This window comes from Canis aureus, unplaced genomic scaffold, assembly GCF_053574225.1.
Source record: "Canis aureus isolate CA01 unplaced genomic scaffold, VMU_Caureus_v.1.0 ptg000338l_RagTag, whole genome shotgun sequence".
Lineage (NCBI taxonomy): Eukaryota > Metazoa > Chordata > Mammalia > Carnivora > Canidae > Canis > Canis aureus.
Window position 1 is genome coordinate 10,991 of NW_027554564.1, and position 20,045 is coordinate 31,035.

Genomic DNA, 20,045 nt, shown 5'->3' on the forward strand with positions numbered 1-20,045 from the left:
AATCCTTCTTTCCCTCCCCTATGTACGTCGTGCATTAATGGCTTGCCCCATGCATATAAGCATGTACATGATATTATATCTTTACATAGGACATGTCTAGTCCAATTCCACAACCCATTGATCCTCAACAGTAACTAGATGCATATCACTTAGGTCCAATAAGGGCTTAATCACCATGCCTCGAGAAACCATCAATCCTTGCCTGTAATGTCACTCTTCTCGCTCCGGGCCCATGCTAATGTGGGGGTTACTATCATGAAACTATACCTGGCATCTGGTTCTTACCTCAGGGCCATGACTCTATTTATTCCAATCCTACTAATTCTCGCAAATGGGACATCTCGATGGACTAGTGACTAATCAGCCCATGATCACACATAACTGTGGTGTCATGCATTTGGTATCTTTTATTTTTAGGGGGGGAATCTGCTATCACTCATCTATGACCGCAACGGCACTAACTCTAACTTATCTTCTGCTCTCAGGGAATATGCCCGTCGCGGCCCTAATGCAGTCAAATAACTTGTAGCTGGACTTATTCATTATCATTTATCAACTCACGCATAAAATCAAGGTGCTATTCAGTCAATGGTTTCAGGACATATAATTCTAGGACACACGTGTGTACACGTACGTACACGTGTGTACACGTACGTACACGTGTGTACACGTACGTACACGTGTGTACACGTACGTACACGTGTGTACACGTACGTACACGTGTGTACACGTACGTACACGTGTGTACACGTACGTACACGTGTGTACACGTACGTACACGTGTGTACACGTACGTACACGTGTGTACACGTACGTACACGTGTGTACACGTACGTACACGTGTGTACACGTACGTACACGTGTGTACACGTACGTACACGTGTGTACACGTACGTACACGCGCAAGACATTAAGTTAACTTATACAAACCCCCCTTACCCCCCATAAACTCATGTCATCTATTATACACTTATTTATGTCCTGCCAAACCCCAAAAACAGGACTAAGTGCATACAATACTCACAAGCTTTATTTAAATTGTATACAAATGTATTGCTACTCTAGTTAACTTAACACAACAGTCTTACACGCATTCGATCTCGTGGTCTATCTATAGATAGCATCCCCTTTTTTTTTCCTCTCATATTTACTATGTATTTTATTTATTATACACACTACAATTTCAGTATAAGTTAATGTAGCTTAATTAATAAAGCAAGGCACTGAAAATGCCAAGATGAGTCGCACGACTCCATAAACACAAAGGTTTGGTCCTAGCCTTCCTATTAGTTCTTAGTAGACTTACACATGCAAGTCTCCACGCCCAGTGAGAATGCCCTTAAAATCAGCAGTGATCTAAAGGAGCAGTATCAAGCACACTCTTAAGTAGCTCATAACACCTTGCTAAGCCACACCCCCACGGGATACAGCAGTGATAAAAATTAAGCCATAAACGAAAGTTTGACTAAGCCATACTAAAAAGGGTTGGTAAATTTCGTGCCAGCCACCGCGGTCATACGATTAACCCAAACTAATAGGCCCACGGCGTAAAGCGTGTTTAAGATACCTTTGCACTAAAGTTAAAACTTAACTAAGCCGTAAAAAGCTACAGTTACCATAAAATAGACCACGAAAGTGACTTTATAATAATCTGACTACACGATAGCTAAGACCCAAACTGGGATTAGATACCCCACTATGCTTAGCCCTAAACATAGATAATTTACAACAAAATAATTCGCCAGAGGACTACTAGCAATAGCTTAAAACTCAAAGGACTTGGCGGTGCTTTATATCCCTCTAGAGGAGCCTGTTCTATAATCGATAAACCCCGATAAACCTCACCACCCTTTGCTAATTCAGTCTATATACCGCCATCTTCAGCAAACCCTCAAAAGGTAGAATAGTAAGCACAATCATTTTACATAAAAAAGTTAGGTCAAGGTGTAACTTTATGGGGTGGGAAGAAATGGCTACATTTTCTACCCAAGAACATTCCACGAACGTTTTTATGAAATTAAAAACTGAAGGAGGATTTAGTAGTAAATTAAGAATAGAGAGCTTAATTGAATAGGGCCATGAAGCCACGGCACACACCGCCCGTCACCCTCCTCAAGTAATAAGACACAACCATAACCATATTAACTTAACTAAGACACAAGAGGAGACAAGTCGTAACAAGGTAAGCATACCGGAAGGTGTGCTTGGATTAATCAAAGTGTAGCTTAACTAAAGCGTCTGGCCTACACCCAGAAGATTTCATTACTTATGACCACTTGAACAAAAGCCTAGCCCAACTAACCCCAAACTTAAGTATCACAGACATATAAAGTAAAACATTTAGTTAAATAATAAAAGTATAGGAGATAGAAAATTTAATTGGAGCGATAGAGATAGTACCGTAAGGGAATGATGAAAGACATCTTAACAGTATTAAACAGCAAAGATTACCCCTTTTACCTTTTGCATAATGAACTAGCCAGAAACGACTTAACAAAGAGAACTTAAGCCTAAGCTCCCCGAAACCAGACGAGCTACCCATAAACAATCTAAAAGGATCAACTCATCTATGTAGCAAAATAGTGAGAAGATTTGTGGGTAGAGGTGAAAAGCCTAACGAGCCTGGTGATAGCTGGTTGCCCACAAACAGAATTTAGTTCAACTTTAAATTTACTAAAAAAAACAAAATTTTAATGTAAATTTAAAATATAGTCTAAGAGGTACAGCTTCTTAGAATCAGGATACAACCTTTATTAGAGAGTATATACTAACATCACCATAGTTGGCTAAAGCAGCCACCAATTGAGAAAGCGTTCCAGCTCAACAAACAATATAACTTAATCCCAATCCTATTTACATCAACTCCTAATTATACCTCCTGGGCCATTCTATTTAAATATAGAAGCAACAATGCTAGTATGAGTAACAAGAACTATTTTCTCCCGCATAAGCTTATATCAGAAACGATAGACCACTGATAGTTAACAATCTGATAATATCAACCCAAAAAATGAAATACTTATCTACCCTATTGTTTAAACCCAACACAGGCATGCATTTAAGGAAAGATTAAAAGGAGTAAAAGGAACTCGGCAAACACAAACCCCGCCTGTTTACCAAAAACATCACCTCCAGCATTTCTAGTATTGGAGGCACTGCCTGCCCAGTGACACTTGTTTAACGGCCGCGGTATCCTGACCGTGCAAAGGTAGCATAATCATTGTTCTCTAAATAAGGACTTGTATGAATGGCCAACGAGGTTTAACTGTCTCTTATTCCCAATCAGTGAAATTGACCTTCCCGTGAAGAGGCGGGAATGCCACAATAAGACGAGAAGAACCCTATGGAGCTTTAATTAACTAACCCAAACTTATGGATACTAAATACCTACAAGGCATACATTACACCATTATTGTGGGTTAGCAATTTAGGTTGGGGTGACCTCGGAATATAAAAAAACTCCCGAGTGATTAAAATTTAGACCCACAAGTCAAAATATAACATCACTTATTGATCCAATAATTTTTGATCACGGAACAAGTTACCCTAGGGATAACAGCGCAATCCTATTCAAGAGTCCATATCGACAATAGGGTTTACGACTCGATGTTGGATCAGGACATCCTAATGGTGCAGCAGCTATTAAGGGTTCGTTTGTTCAACGATTAAAGTCCTACGTGATCTGAGTTCAGACCGAGTAATCCAGGTCGGTTTCTATCTATTATATAACCTCCCCCAGTACGAAAGGACAAGGGATGTAAGGCCTACCTCACAAGGAGCCTTAAAACTAATAGATGAAGTCACTCAATCTAACCAGTTTATCTCCTCATAAGCCGAGAAAAGGGGCTTTGTTAGGGTGGCAGAGCCCGGTAACTGCGTAAAACTTAAACATTTATTATCAGAGGTTCAATTCCTCTCCCTAACAAAATGTTCTTTATCAAATTATCTCTCTTATCATCCCAATCCTTCTTGCCGTAGCCTTCCTCACCCCTCGTTGAACGAAAAGTCTTAGGCTACATACAACTTCGAAAAGGGCCCTAATATCGTAGGCCCCTACGGCCTCCTTCAACCAATCGCAGATGCAGTAAAACTCTTCACAAAAGAACCTCTACGACCACTTACATCCTCCATATCAATATTCATTCTAGCCCCCATTCTAGCTCTATCACTAGCCCTAACTATGAATCCCTCTCCCAATGCCCTACCCACTCATTAATATAAACTTAGGAGTCCTATTCATACTAGCAATTATCAAGTCTCGCCGTATACACCATCCTATGGTCAGGATGAGCCTCAAACTCCAAATACGCTCTAATCGGAGCCCTCCGAGCAGTAGCTCAAACAATCTCATATGAAGTAACACTAGCAATCATTCTCCTATCAGTCCTCCTAATAAACGGGTCATTTACACTATCCACACTAATTATCACCCAAGAACATATATGACCTAATCTTTCCGGCCTGGCCCCTAGCCATGATATGATTCATTTCTACTCTAGCAGAAACTAACCGAGCCCCCTTCGGCACGTAACTGAAGGAGAATCCGAACTAGTTTCTGGATTTAACGTAGAGTATGCAGCGGGTCCTTTTGCCCTATTCTTTCTTAGCAGAGTACGCAAATATCATTATAATAATATCCTCACAACAATTCTATTCTTCGGTGCATTCCACAAACCCATTTATACCAGAACTCTACTCTATTAACTTCACTATAAAAACCCTCTTACTAACTATCTGCTTCCTATGAATCGAGCATCATACCTCGATTCCGCTATGATCAATTAATACACTTATTGTGAAAAATTTTCTACCCCTAACTTTAGCCCTATGCATATGACATGTTGCCTACCCATTATTACCGCGAGTATCCCACCCCAAACATAAGAAATATGTCTGATAAAAGAGTTACTTTGATAGAGTAAATAATAGAGGTTTAAATCCTCTTATTTCTAGAATACTAGGCTTCGAACCTAATCTTAAGAATTCAAAGATCTTCTGTGCTACCAAACTTACACTATATTCTACAGTAAGGTCAGCTAATTAAGCTATCGGGCCCATACCCCGAAATGTTGGTTTATACCCTTCCGTACATAAAACCCCTATTCTCACTATTATTATAGCAACTATCATGGCAGGGACCATAATCGTCATACTAAGCTCGCACTGATTACTGATCTGAATTGGATTCGAAATAAACATGCTAGCCATCATCCCTATCCTCATTAAAAAGTATAATCCACGAGCCATAGAAGCCTCTACAAAATATTTTCTTACACAAGCTACTGCCTCAATATTACTAATAATAGGAGTCACCATTAACCTTCTTTACTCCGGCCAATGAGTAATCTCAAAAATCTCAAACCCCATCGCATCCATCATAATAACCACGCCCTAACAATAAAACTAGGCCTATCTCCATTCCCACTTCTGAGTTCCCGAAGTAGCACAAGGAGTAACACTTATATCAGGAATAATCTACTAACATGACAAAAAATCGCACCTATATCCATCCTATATCAAATCTCCCCATCAATTAACACCAACCTTCTTATACTAATAGCCCTCGCATCCGTTCTAGTAGGAGGCTGAGGCGGACTAAATCAAACTCAACTACGAAAATCATAGCATACTCCTCCATTGCCCACATAGGCTGATAGCCGCTATCATTATTTACACCCTACAATAATAATCCTAAACTTAACTTTATATATTCTAATAACACTATCTACCTTCATACTATTCATATTAAACTCATCCACCACAACCTTATCCTTATCCCACATATGAAATAAATTTCCCCTAATCACCTCCATAATCTTAATCTTAATATTATCCCTAGGAGGACTACCCCATTATCTGGCTTCATCCCTAAATGAATAATTATTCAAGAATTAAACAAAAAATAACATAATTATTATTCCAACACTAATAGCCATCACCGCTCTACTTAACTTATATTTCTACCTGCGACTCACATATAGCACCGCACTTACCATATTCCCGTCCACAAATAACATAAAAATAAAATGACAATTCGAGTACACAAAAAAGGCAACCCTACTACCCCCCTTAATCATTATCTCAACTATACTACTCCCGCTAACACCTATATTATCAGTCTTGGACTAGGAGTTTAGGTTAGACCAGACCAAGAGCCTTCAAAGCTCTAAGCAAGTGCTATACACTTAACCCCTGACCAAATCACCTCTAAGGGCTGCAAGAATCTATCTTACATCAATTGAATGCAAATCAAACACTTTAATTAAGCTAAGCCCTCCCTAGATTGGTGAGCTTCTACCTCACGAATTTTAGCTTAACAGCTAAATACCCTAGTAACTGGCTTCAATCTACCTTCTCCCGCCGCGTAGAAAAAAAAAGGCGGGAGAAGCCCCGGCGGCGTCTAGGCTGCTTCTTTGAATTTGCAATTCAATATGAAAATTCACCACAGAGCTTGGCAAAAAGAGGACTTAAACCTCTATTTTTAGATTTACAGTCTAATGCTTTTATCAGCCATTTTACCTATGTTCATTAACCGATGACTGGTCTCTACTAATCACAAAGATATTGGTACTTTATACTTACTATTTGGAGCATGAGCCGGCATAGTAGGCACTGCCTTGAGCCTCCTCATCCGAGCCGAACTAGGTCAGCCCGGTACTTTACTAGGCGACGATCAAATTTATAACGTCGTCGTAACCGCCCATGCTTTCGTAATAATTTCTTCATAGTCATGCCCATTATAATTGGGGGCTTTGGAAACTGACTAGTGCCATTAATAATTGGTGCTCCGGACATGGCATTCCCCCGAATAAATAACATGAGCTTTCTGACTTCTTCCTCCATCTTTTCTTCTACTATTAGCATCTTCTATGGTAGAAGCAGGTGCAGGAACGGGGTGGACCGTTTACCCCCACTGGCTGGCAATCTGGCCCAGGCAGGAGCATCCGTTGATCTTACAATTTTCTCCTTACATTTAGCCGGAGTCTCTTCTATTTTAGGGGCAATTAATTTCATTACTACTATTATCAACATAAAACCCCCTGCAATATTCCCAGTATCAAACCCCCCCTATTTGTATGATCAGTACTAATTACAGCAGTTCTACTCCTACTATCCCTGCCTGTACTGGCTGCTGGAATTACAATACTTTTAACAGACCGTAATCTTAATACGACATTTTCGATCCCGCTGGAGGAGGAGACCCTATCCTATATCAACACTTATTCTGATTCTTCGGACATCCTGAAGTTTACATTCTTATCCTGCCAGGGTTCGGAATAATTTCTCACATTGTCACTTACTACTCAGGGAAAAAAGAGCTTTCGGCTATATAGAATAGTATGGGCAATAAATCTATTGGTTTTTAGGCTTTATCGTATGAGCTCACCATAGTTTACTGTAGGTAATAGACGAGACACACGAGCATACTTCACATCCGCCACTATAATTATCGCTATTCCAACAGGAGTAAAAGTATTTAGTTGACTGGCAACACTTCACGGAGGCAATATTAAATGATCTCCAGCTATGCTATGAGCTTTAGGGTTTATTTTCTTATTCACAGTAGGCGGGCTAACAGGCATTGTCCTAGCTAATTCGTCCTTAGACATCGTTCTTCATGATACGTATTATGTTGTAGCTCATTTTCACTATGTGCTCTCAATGGGAGCAGTTTTTGCCATTATGGGAGGATTTGCCCACTGATTCCCCTTATTCTCAGGTTATACTCTTAACGATACTTGAGCAAAGATTCACTTTACAATTATATTTGTGGGAGTAAATATAACTTTCTTCCCTCAGCATTTCCTAGGTTTATCCGGAATACCTCGTCGGTACTCTGACTATCCAGATGCATATACCACCTGAAATACCGTCTCCTCTATAGGATCGTTTATCTCGCTTACAGCGGTGATGCTTATAATTTTTATAATCTGAGAGGCCTTTGCATCCAAACGAGAAGTTGCTATAGTAGAACTTACTACAACTAATATTGAATGACTACATGGATGTCCCCCTCCATATCACACGTTCGAAGAACCTACATATGTAATCCAAAAATAAGAAAGGAAGGAATCGAACCCCCTAAAATTGGTTTCAAGCCAATGTCATAACCACTATGTCTTTCTCAATCAGGAGGTATTAGTAAAATATTACATAACTTTGTCAAGGTTAAATTATAGGTGAAACCCCTATATACCTCTATGGCGTACCCATTTCAACTCGGATTACAGGACGCAACCTCCCCTATTATAGAGGAGCTACTTCATTTTCATGACCATACACTAATAATTGTATTCTTAATCAGTTCTTTAGTTCTCTACATCATTTCCCTAATATTGACTACAAAATTAACTCATACAAGCACAATAGACGCACAGGAAGTAGAAACAGTATGAACTATCCTACCCGCCATTATCCTAATCCTAATCGCTCTACCTTCCCTCCGAATCCTTTATATAATAGACGAAATCAATAACCCCTCTTTAACCGTGAAAACAATAGGCCACCAATGATACTGAAGCTATGAATATACTGATTATGAAGACTTAAACTTTGACTCCTACATAATCCCAACACAAGAATTAAAGCCAGGAGAACTCCGACTATTAGAAGTAGACAACCGAGTTGTCCTCCCAATAGAAATAACCATCCGAATACTTATTTCTTCAGAAGACGTTTTGCATTCATGAGCTGTTCCATCACTAGGTCTAAAAACTGACGCTATTCCAGGACGACTAAACCAAACCACCCTTATAGCCATACGACCGGGACTGTATTATGGCCAGTGCTCTGAAATCTGCGGATCTAACCATAGCTTTATACCCATTGTTCTTGAAATAGTCCCCCTATCTTATTTTGAAACCTGATCTGCCTTAATAGTATAACCTAGACTAGACTTACTCATTAAGAAGCTATAAAGCATTAACCTTTTAAGTTAAAGACTGGGAGTTTTAACCTCCCCTTAATGAAATGCCACAGCTAGACACATCCACCTGATTTATTATAATCTTTTCAATATTTCTCACCCTCTTCATTCTATTCCAACTAAAAATTTCAAATCACCACTACCCGGAAAACCCAATAACCAAGTCTACTAAAATCACTAGTCAACATAATCCTTGAGAAAACAAATGAACGAAAATTTATTCGCCTCTTTCGCTGCCCCCTCAATAATAGGTCTCCCTATTGTAGTACTGATCGTCATATTCCCTTCCATTTTATTCCCAGCACCCAATCGCCTAATCAATAATCGGTTAATCTCCATTCAGCAATGATTAATTCAATTAACATCAAAACAAATACTAGCAATTCATAATCAAAAGGGACGAACCTGAGCTCTCATACTTATATCACTAATTCTATTCATTGGTTCAACTAACCTACTTGGACTACTACCCCACTCATTTACGCCCACGACACAACTCTCTATAAACCTCGGAATAGCAATCCCCCTATGAGCAGGGACAGTAATTACCGGTTTCCGCTATAAGACCAAAGCATCCTTGGCACACTTTCTACCCCAAGGCACCCCTCTTCCCCTAATTCCAATACTAGTAATCATCGAAACTATTAGTCTATTCATTCAACCCATAGCTCTAGCCGTTCGATTAACCGCCAATATTACTGCAGGACACCTCCTAATCCATTTGATTGGAGGGGCTACCTTAGCTCTTATTAATATTAGCGCGACCACAGCTTTCATCACTTTTATTATTTTAATTCTATTTACGATTCTAGAGTTTGCTGTTGCCTTAATTCAAGCCTATGTCTTTACCTTACTAGTAAGTCTATACTTACATGACAACACCTAATGACCCACCAAACTCACGCTTACCATATAGTTAACCCAAGCCCATGACCGCTAACAGGAGCCCTTTCTGCCCTTCTTATAACATCGGGTCTTATCATATGATTTCACTATAACTCAATATCCCTACTTACATTAGGATTCACAACCAACCTGCTAACCATATACCAGTGATGACGAGATGTGATCCGAGAAGGCACATTCCAAGGACATCACACCCCTATTGTACAAAAAGGACTACGGTACGGAATAGTTCTTTTTATTGTATCAGAAGTATTTTTCTTTGCAGGCTTCTTTTGAGCCTTTTACCATTCCAGCCTAGCCCCTACTCCTGAACTTGGAGGTTGCTGACCTCCCACCGGCATTATTCCTCTTAACCCACTAGAAGTTCCTCTACTCAACACCTCAGTCCTCCTAGCCTCCGGAGTATCTATTACTTGAGCCCATCATAGTTTAATAGAAGGCAATCGTAAACACATACTTCAAGGCCTATTTATTACAATCTCCTTAGGCGTATATTTTAACTATTACAGGCCTCCGAATACTACGAGACATCTTTTACAATCTCCGACGGAGTGTACGGATCTACCTTTTTTATAGCTACTGGGTTTCACGGACTACATGTAATTATTGGCTCCACATTCCTTATCGTGTGCTTTCTCCGACAACTATACTACCACTTCACATCAAACCACCACTTCGGATTTGAAGCCGCTGCATGATATTGACACTTTGTTGATGTAGTCTGACTATTCTTATATGTATCTATTTATTGATGAGGATCCTATTTCTTTAGTATAACTAGTACAATTGACTTCCAATCAGTTAGCTCCAGATCAACCTGGAAAGAAGTAATAAACGTAATACTAACCTTGATAACTAATGTAACCCTAGCGTCCTTACTTGTACTAATCGCATTCTGACTTCCCCAACTAAATATTTATACAGACAAGTTTTGACCCCATGGGATCTGCTCGCCTACCTTTCTCTATAAAATTCTTCCTAGTTGCCATCACATTCCTGCTTTTCGACCTAGAAATCGCACTCCTACTCCCACTTCCCTGAGCGTCACAAACCAACAAGTTGACAACAATACTTATCATAGCACTCCTACTAATCTCCCTCCTAGCTGCAAGCCTAGCGTACGAATGAACCGAAAAGGGGCTAGAATGAACCGAATATGATAATTAGTTTAAGCCAAAACAAATGATTTCGACTCATTAGATTATGATTTATCTCATAATTATCATATGTCCATAGTATATATTAATATCTTTCTGGCATTCATTCTTTCTCTAATAGGTATACTTGTTTATCGATCACACCTAATATCATCGCTACTATGCTTAGAGGGCATAATATTATCACTATTTGTAATAATATCTGTAACTATTCTCAACAACCACCTTACATTAGCCAGCATGATACCAATCGTACTACTAGTATTTGCTGCCTGCGAAGCAGCATTAGGACTATCTCTACTAGTTATAGTATCTAACACCTACGGGACTGATTACGTACAAAACCTAAACCTCTTACAATGCTAAAAATTATCATCCCCACTATCATACTGATCCCCCTTACATGAGTATCAAAGCCTAACATAATCTGAATTAACAGGACAACATATGGTTTGCTAATCAGCTTAATCAGCTTATTCTACCTGAATCAACCAAATGATAATACATTGAACCCCTCCTTAATATTTTTCTCTGACTCCCTATCAGCACCGCTACTAGCACTTACAACATGACTTCTACCCCTTATACTTATAGCAAGCCAACACCATTTATCAAAAGAACCCTTAACTCGAAAAAAACTATATATTTCAATACTGATTCTTCTCCAGTTGTTCCTAATTATAACTTTCACCGCCTCTGAACTTATCTTCTTTTACATCCTATTTGAGGCAACACTAATCCCAACCCTGATCATTATTACCCGATGGGGGAATCAAACTGAACGACTAAACGCAGGGCTCTACTTCTTATTTTATACTTTAATAGGATCTCTCCCACTCCTAGTAGCTCTCCTTTACATCCACAATTTCATGGGCTCCCTAAATTTTCTCATAATTCAATACTGAATTCAACCTCTGCCAAACTCCTGATCTAATGTTTTCTTATGATTGGCATGCATGATAGCATTCATAGTAAAGATACCTCTATACGGCCTCCACTTGTGACTACCAAAAGCACACGTAGAGGCCCCTATTGCCGGCTCCATGGTACTTGCCGCCGTACTCCTGAAATTAGGAGGCTATGGCATGATACGAATTACAACCCTACTAAACCCCCTGACCAACTTCATAGCGTATCCTTTCATAATATTATCTCTATGAGGCATAATCATAACAAGCTCTATCTGTCTCCGTCAAACAGATCTAAAATCCCTAATTGCATACTCCTCAGTTAGTCATATGGCACTCGTTATTGTAGCGGTTCTTATTCAAACACCATGAAGTTATATAGGTGCAACAGCCCTAATAATTGCCCATGGTTTAACATCCTCGATGCTATTCTGCTTAGCCAACTCCAATTACGAACGAATCCATAGCCGTACTATGATTCTCGCACGAGGACTTCAAACCCTCCTTCCCCTGATAGCAGCCTGATGGTTATTAGCAAGCCTCACAAATCTGGCTCTTCCTCCAACAATTAATCTTATCGGAGAACTATTTGTAGTGATATCCTCATTCTCATGATCCAACATTACTATTATTCTAATAGGAATTAACATCACCATCACTGCCCTATACTCACTTTATATACTAATCACCACACAGCGTGGTAAATATTCCCACCATATCAAAAATATCAAACCGTCATTCACACGAGAAAATGCCCTAATAACCTTGCATCTACTGCCTCTACTCCTCCTATCCCTTAACCCTAAAATTATTCTCGGTCCCATCTACTGTAAGCATAGTTTAACAAAAACATTAGATTGTGAATCTAATAATAAAAGCTCAAACCTTTTTGCTTACCGAAAAAGTACTGCAAGAACTGCTAACTCATGCTCCCATGTATAAGAACATGGCTTTTTCAACTTTTATAGGATAGAAGTAATCCATTGGTCTTAGGAACCAAAAAATTGGTGCAACTCCAAATAAAAGTAATAAATATATTTACTTCATGCATAATCACAGCTCTAGTCATTCTTACTTTGCCCATCATTATAACCTCTACTAAACTCTACAAAAATAAGCTATACCCATACTATGTAAAAACCGCTACTTCTTACGCATTCATAATTAGCATAATTCCCACAATAATATTCATCTACTCAGGACAGGAAACAATTGTTTCAAACTGACATTGAATAACAATCCAGACCATAAAACTATCCATGAGTTTTAAATTAGACTACTTCTCAATAATCTTTGTGCCCGTAGCCCTTTTTGTCACGTGGTCTATTATAGAGTTTTCTATATGATATATACACTCCGATCCTTATATTAACCGATTTTTCAAGTATCTTCTCTTATTTCTTATTACTATAATAGTCTTAGTCACCGCAAACAACATATTCCAACTATTCATTGGCTGAGAAGGAGTTGGCATTATATCATTTTTACTTATTGGATGATGATACGGCCGAACCGATGCAAATACAGCTGCCCTACAAGCTATCCTCTATAACCGTATTGGAGATGTAGGCTTCATTATAACCATAGCATGGTTTCTATTGAACTTAAACACATGAGACCTTCAACAAATCTTTATTACAACAAACGATAATTTTAATTTGCCGCTACTTGGCTTACTATTAGCAGCTACCGGTAAATCTGCTCAATTCGGCTTACATCCCTGACTCCCCTCAGCCATAGAAGGCCCCACTCCTGTATCAGCCCTACTTCACTCAAGCACAATAGTTGTAGCAGGAGTATTTCTTCTTATCCGCTTTCATCCACTAATAGAGCATAATCAAACTATTCAAACCCTCACTTTATGCTTAGGGGCTATTACTACACTATTTACTGCAATCTGCGCTCTTACACAGAACGATATCAAAAAAATTGTAGCGTTCTCTACCTCAAGCCAACTAGGCCTAATAATAGTAACAATTGGCATTAACCAGCCTTACCTAGCCTTCTTACACATCTGCACTCACGCATTTTTTAAAGCTATGTTATTCATATGTTCAGGGTCAATTATCCACAGCCTAAACGATGAACAAGACATTCGAAAGATAGGTGGCCTATTTAAAGTCCTTCCCTTCACCACAACTTCCCTGATTGTCGGAAGCCTCGCATTAACAGGCATACCTTTCCTTACAGGATTCTACTCCAAAGACCTGATCATCGAGTCCGCTAACACGTCGAATACCAACGCCTGAGCCCTCTTAATTACACTCGTTGCCACATCCCTAACCGCTGCCTACAGCACCCGAATTATATTCTTCGCTCTACTAGGCCAGCCCCGCTTCTCCCCTATAATCCTTATCAACGAGAATAATCCTCTCCTAATTAACTCTATTAAACGACTCCTTATCGGAAGTGTATTTGCAGGATACATTATCTCCCACAGCATCACACCCACCACCATCCCACAGATAACTATGCCTCATTATCTAAAAATGATAGCCCTTGCAGTAACTATCTTGGGTTTCATCCTGGCACTAGAACTAAACCTTACCATACAAGGACTCAAATTTAACTATCCATCTAATTACTTTAAATTTTCCACCCTCCTTGGCTATTATCCAACCATTATGCACCGCCTCACACCTAAAACAAGTTTAACCATCAGCCAGAAATCAGCATCTATACTTCTGGACTCCATCTGACTAGAAAACATCCTACCCAAATCAATCTCGTATTTCCAAATAAAATCTTCTACCCTTATTTCAAATCAAAAGGGTCTCATCAAGCTCTATTTCCTATCGTTCATACTAACTATAATTCTCAGCCTACTAATCCTTAATTACCACGGGTAACTTCCATGATAACCAACACACCAGTTAACAGCGACCAACCTGTAACAATCACCAACCAGGTTCCATAACTATATAAAGCCGCAATACCCATAGCCTCTTCACTAAAAAACCCAGAGTCCCCCGTATCATAAATTACCCAATCCCCTATTCCATTAAACTTTAATACTACCTCCACCTCATCATCCTTCAAAATATAGCAAGCAGTCAACAACTCAGACAATAGACCAGTAATAAAAGCCGCTAGAACAGCCTTATTTGAAACTCACACCTCAGGGTATTGCTCAGTAGCCATAGCAGTTGTATAACCAAATACTACTAATATACCCCCCAAATAAATTAAAAACACTATCAGCCCTAAAAAAGAACCCCCAAAATTCAGAACAATCGCACAACCAATCCCACCGCTAATAATTAGCACAAGCCCACCATAAATAGGAGATGGTTTAGTGGCAAAACCCACAAAACTCATCACAAAAACGATACTTAAAATAAATACAATGTATGTTATCATTATTCCTACATGGAATTTAACCATGACTAATGACATGAAAAATCATCGTTGTATTTCAACTATAAGAACATTAATGACCAACATTCGAAAAACCCACCCACTAGCCAAAATTGTCAACAATTCATTCATTGACCTCCCAGCGCCATCTAACATCTCTGCTTGATGGAATTTCGGGTCCTTATTAGGAGTATGCTTGATTCTACAGATTCTAACAGGTTTATTTCTAGCTATACACTACACATCGGACACGGCCACAGCTTTTTCATCGGTCACCCACATCTGTCGAGACGTTAACTACGGCTGAATTATCCGCTATATACATGCAAATGGCGCTTCCATATTCTTCATCTGCCTATTCATACATGTGGGACGAGGCCTATACTATGGATCCTATGTATTCATAGAAACATGAAACATTGGAATTGTACTACTATTCGCAACCATAGCCACAGCATTCATAGGCTATGTACTGCCGTGAGGACAAATATCATTTTGAGGGGCAACTGTAATCACTAACCTTCTCTCCGCCATCCCCTATATCGGAACCAACTTAGTAGAGTGAATCTGAGGTGGCTTCTCAGTAGACAAAGCAACCTTAACACGATTCTTTGCATTTCATTTTATCTTTCCATTCATCATCGCAGCTCTAGCAATAGTACACCTCCTATTTCTACACGAAACCGGATCCAACAACCCCTCAGGAATCACATCAGACTCAGACAAAATTCCGTTTCACCCCTACTACACAATTAAAGATATCCTAGGAATCCTACTCCTGCTCCTAGTCTTAATATCACTAGTTTTATTTTCACCAGACCTATTAGGAGATCCAGACAACTACACCCCTGCAAACCCCCTAAACACCCCTCCACATATCAAACCTGAATGATACTTCCTATTCGCCTATGCCATCCTACGATCTATCCCTAATAAATTAGGAGGTGTACTCGCCCTAGTATTCTCCATCCTAATTTTAGCATTCATTCCATTCCTCCACACATCTAAGCAACGCAGTATAATATTCCGACCCCTCAGCCAATGCCTATTCTGACTTTTAGTCGCCGATCTTCTCACTTTAACTTGGATTGGAGGACAGCCAGTTGAACACCCTTTCATCATTATCGGACAGGTCGCCTCAATTCTATATTTCACCATCCTATTGATTCTAATGCCAACAATTAGCGTTATCGAAAATAATCTTCTAAAATGAAGAGTCTTTGTAGTATAATCATTACCTTGGTCTTGTAAACCAAAAATGGAGAGTAGTCGCCCTCCCTAAGACTCAAGGAAGAAGCTCTTGCTCCACCATCAGCACCCAAAGCTGAAATTCTTCTTAAACTATTCCCTGACACCCCCTACATTCATATATTGGACCACCTCTACTGTGCTATGTCAGTATCTCCAAAAAATCCTTCTTTCCCTCCCCTATGTACGTCGTGCATTAATGGCTTGCCCCATGCATATAAGCATGTACATGATATTATATCTTTACATAGGACATGTCTAGTCCAATTCCACAACCCATTGATCCTCAACAGTAACTAGATGCATATCACTTAGTCCAATAAGGGCTTAATCACCATGCCTCGAGAAACCATCAATCCTTGCCTGTAATGTCACTCTTCTCGCTCCGGGCCCATGCTAATGTGGGGGTTACTATCATGAAACTATACCTGGCATCTGGTTCTTACCTCAGGGCCATGACTCTATTTATTCCAATCCTACTAATTCTCGCAAATGGGACATCTCGATGGACTAGTGACTAATCAGCCCATGATCACACATAACTGTGGTGTCATGCATTTGGTATCTTTTATTTTTAGGGGGGAATCTGCTATCACTCATCTATGACCGCAACGGCACTAACTCTAACTTATCTTCTGCTCTCAGGGAATATGCCCGTCGCGGCCCTAATGCAGTCAAATAACTTGTAGCTGGACTTATTCATTATCATTTATCAACTCACGCATAAAATCAAGGTGCTATTCAGTCAATGGTTTCAGGACATATAATTCTAGGACACACGTGTGTACACGTACGTACACGTGTGTACACGTACGTACACGTGTGTACACGTACGTACACGTGTGTACACGTACGTACACGTGTGTACACGTACGTACACGTGTGTACACGTACGTACACGTGTGTACACGTACGTACACGTGTGTACACGTACGTACACGTGTGTACACGTACGTACACGTGTGTACACGTACGTACACGTGTGTACACGTACGTACACGTGTGTACACGTACGTACACGTGTGTACACGTACGTACACGTACGTACACGTACGTACACGTGTGTACACGTACGTACACGTGTGTACACGTACGTACACGTGTGTACACGTACGTACACGCGCAAGACATTAAGTTAACTTATACAAACCCCCCTTACCCCCCATAAACTCATGTCATCTATTATACACTTATTTATGTCCTGCCAAACCCCAAAAACAGGACTAAGTGCATACAATACTCACAAGCTTTATTTAAATTGTATACAAATGTATTGCTACTCTAGTTAACTTAACACAACAGTCTTACACGCATTCGATCTCGTGGTCTATCTATAGATAGCATCCCCTTTTTTTTTCCTCTCATATTTACTATGTATTTTATTTATTATACACACTACAATTTCAGTATAAGTTAATGTAGCTTAATTAATAAAGCAAGGCACTGAAAATGCCAAGATGAGTCGCACGACTCCATAAACACAAAGGTTTGGTCCTAGCCTTCCTATTAGTTCTTAGTAGACTTACACATGCAAGTCTCCACGCCCCAGTGAGAATGCCCTTAAAATCAGCAGTGATCTAAAGGAGCAGGTATCAAGCACACTCTTAAGTAGCTCATAACACCTTGCTAAGCCACACCCCCACGGGATACAGCAGTGATAAAAATTAAGCCATAAACGAAAGTTTGACTAAGCCATACTAAAAAGGGTTGGTAAATTTCGTGCCAGCCACCGCGGTCATACGATTAACCCAAACTAATAGGCCCACGGCGTAAAGCGTGTTTAAGATACCTTTGCACTAAAGTTAAAACTTAACTAAGCCGTAAAAAGCTACAGTTACCATAAAATAGACCACGAAAGTGACTTTATAATAATCTGACTACACGATAGCTAAGACCCAAACTGGGATTAGATACCCCACTATGCTTAGCCCTAAACATAGATAATTTTACAACAAAATAATTCGCCAGAGGACTACTAGCAATAGCTTAAAACTCAAAGGACTTGGCGGTGCTTTATATCCCTCTAGAGGAGCCTGTTCTATAATCGATAAACCCCGATAAACCTCACCACCCTTTGCTAATTCAGTCTATATACCGCCATCTTCAGCAAACCCTCAAAAGGTAGAATAGTAAGCACAATCATTTTACATAAAAAAGTTAGGTCAAGGTGTAACTTATGGGGTGGGAAGAAATGGGCTACATTTTCTACCCAAGAACATTCCACGAACGTTTTTATGAAATTAAAAACTGAAGGAGGATTTAGTAGTAAATTAAGAATAGAGAGCTTAATTGAATAGGGCCATGAAGCACGCACACACCGCCCGTCACCCTCCTCAAGTAATAAGACACAACCATAACCATATTAACTTAACTAAGACACAAGAGGAGACAAGTCGTAACAAGGTAAGCATACCGGAAGGTGTGCTTGGATTAATCAAAGTGTAGCTTAACTAAAGCGTCTGGCCTACACCCAGAAGATTTCATTACTTATGACCACTTTGAACAAAAGCTAGCCCAACTAACCCCAAACTTAAGTATCACAGACTTATAAAGTAAAACATTTAGTTAAATAATAAAAGTATAGGAGATAGAAATTTTAATTGGAGCGATAGAGATAGTACCGTAAGGGAATGATGAAAGACATCTTAACAGTATTAAACAGCAAAGATTACCCCTTTTACCTTTTGCATAATGAACTAGCCAGAAACGACTTAACAAAGAGAACTTAAGCTAAGCTCCCCGAAACCAGACGAGCTACCCATAAACAATCTAAAAGGATCAACTCATCTATGTAGCAAAATAGTGAGAAGATTTGTGGGTAGAGGTGAAAAGCCTAACGAGCCTGGTGATAGCTGGTTGCCCACAAACAGAATTTTAGTTCAACTTTAAATTTACCTAAAAAAAACAAAATTTTAATGTAAATTTAAAATATAGTCTAAGAAGGTACAGCTTCTTAGAATCAGGATACAACCTTTATTAGAGAGTATATACTAACATCACCATAGTTGGCTTAAAAGCAGCCACCAATTGAGAAAGCGTTCCAGCTCAACAAACAATATAACTTAATCCCAATCATATTACATCAACTCCTAATTATACCTCCTGGGCCATTCTATTTAAATATAGAAGCAACAATGCTAGTATGAGTAACAAGAACTATTTTCTCCCCGCATAAGCTTATATCAGAAACGGATAGACCACTGATAGTTAACAATCTGATAATATCAACCCAAAAATGAAATACTTATCTACCCTATTGTTAACCCAACACAGGCATGCATTTAAGGAAAGATTAAAAGGAGTAAAAGGAACTCGGCAAACACAAACCCCGCCTGTTTACCAAAAACATCACCTCCAGCATTTCTAGTATTGGAGGCACTGCCTGCCCAGTGACACTTGTTTAACGGCCGCGGTATCCTGACCGTGCAAAGGTAGCATAATCATTTGTTCTCTAAATAAGGACTTGTATGAATGGCCACACGAGGGTTTAACTGTCTCTTATTCCCAATCAGTGAAATTGACCTTCCCGTGAAGAGGCGGGAA

General features: G+C 39.5%; 2 pseudogenes; both read left to right on the forward strand.

Moving 5' to 3' along the window:
* The first annotated feature begins 1,261 nt into the window (after window positions 1-1,261).
* On the forward strand, window positions 1,262-2,215 carry LOC144310016 (18S ribosomal RNA; annotated as a pseudogene).
* Window positions 2,216-17,983: 15,768 nt separating this feature from the next.
* On the forward strand, window positions 17,984-18,938 carry LOC144310015 (18S ribosomal RNA; annotated as a pseudogene).
* The last annotated feature ends 1,107 nt before the right edge of the window (window positions 18,939-20,045 follow it).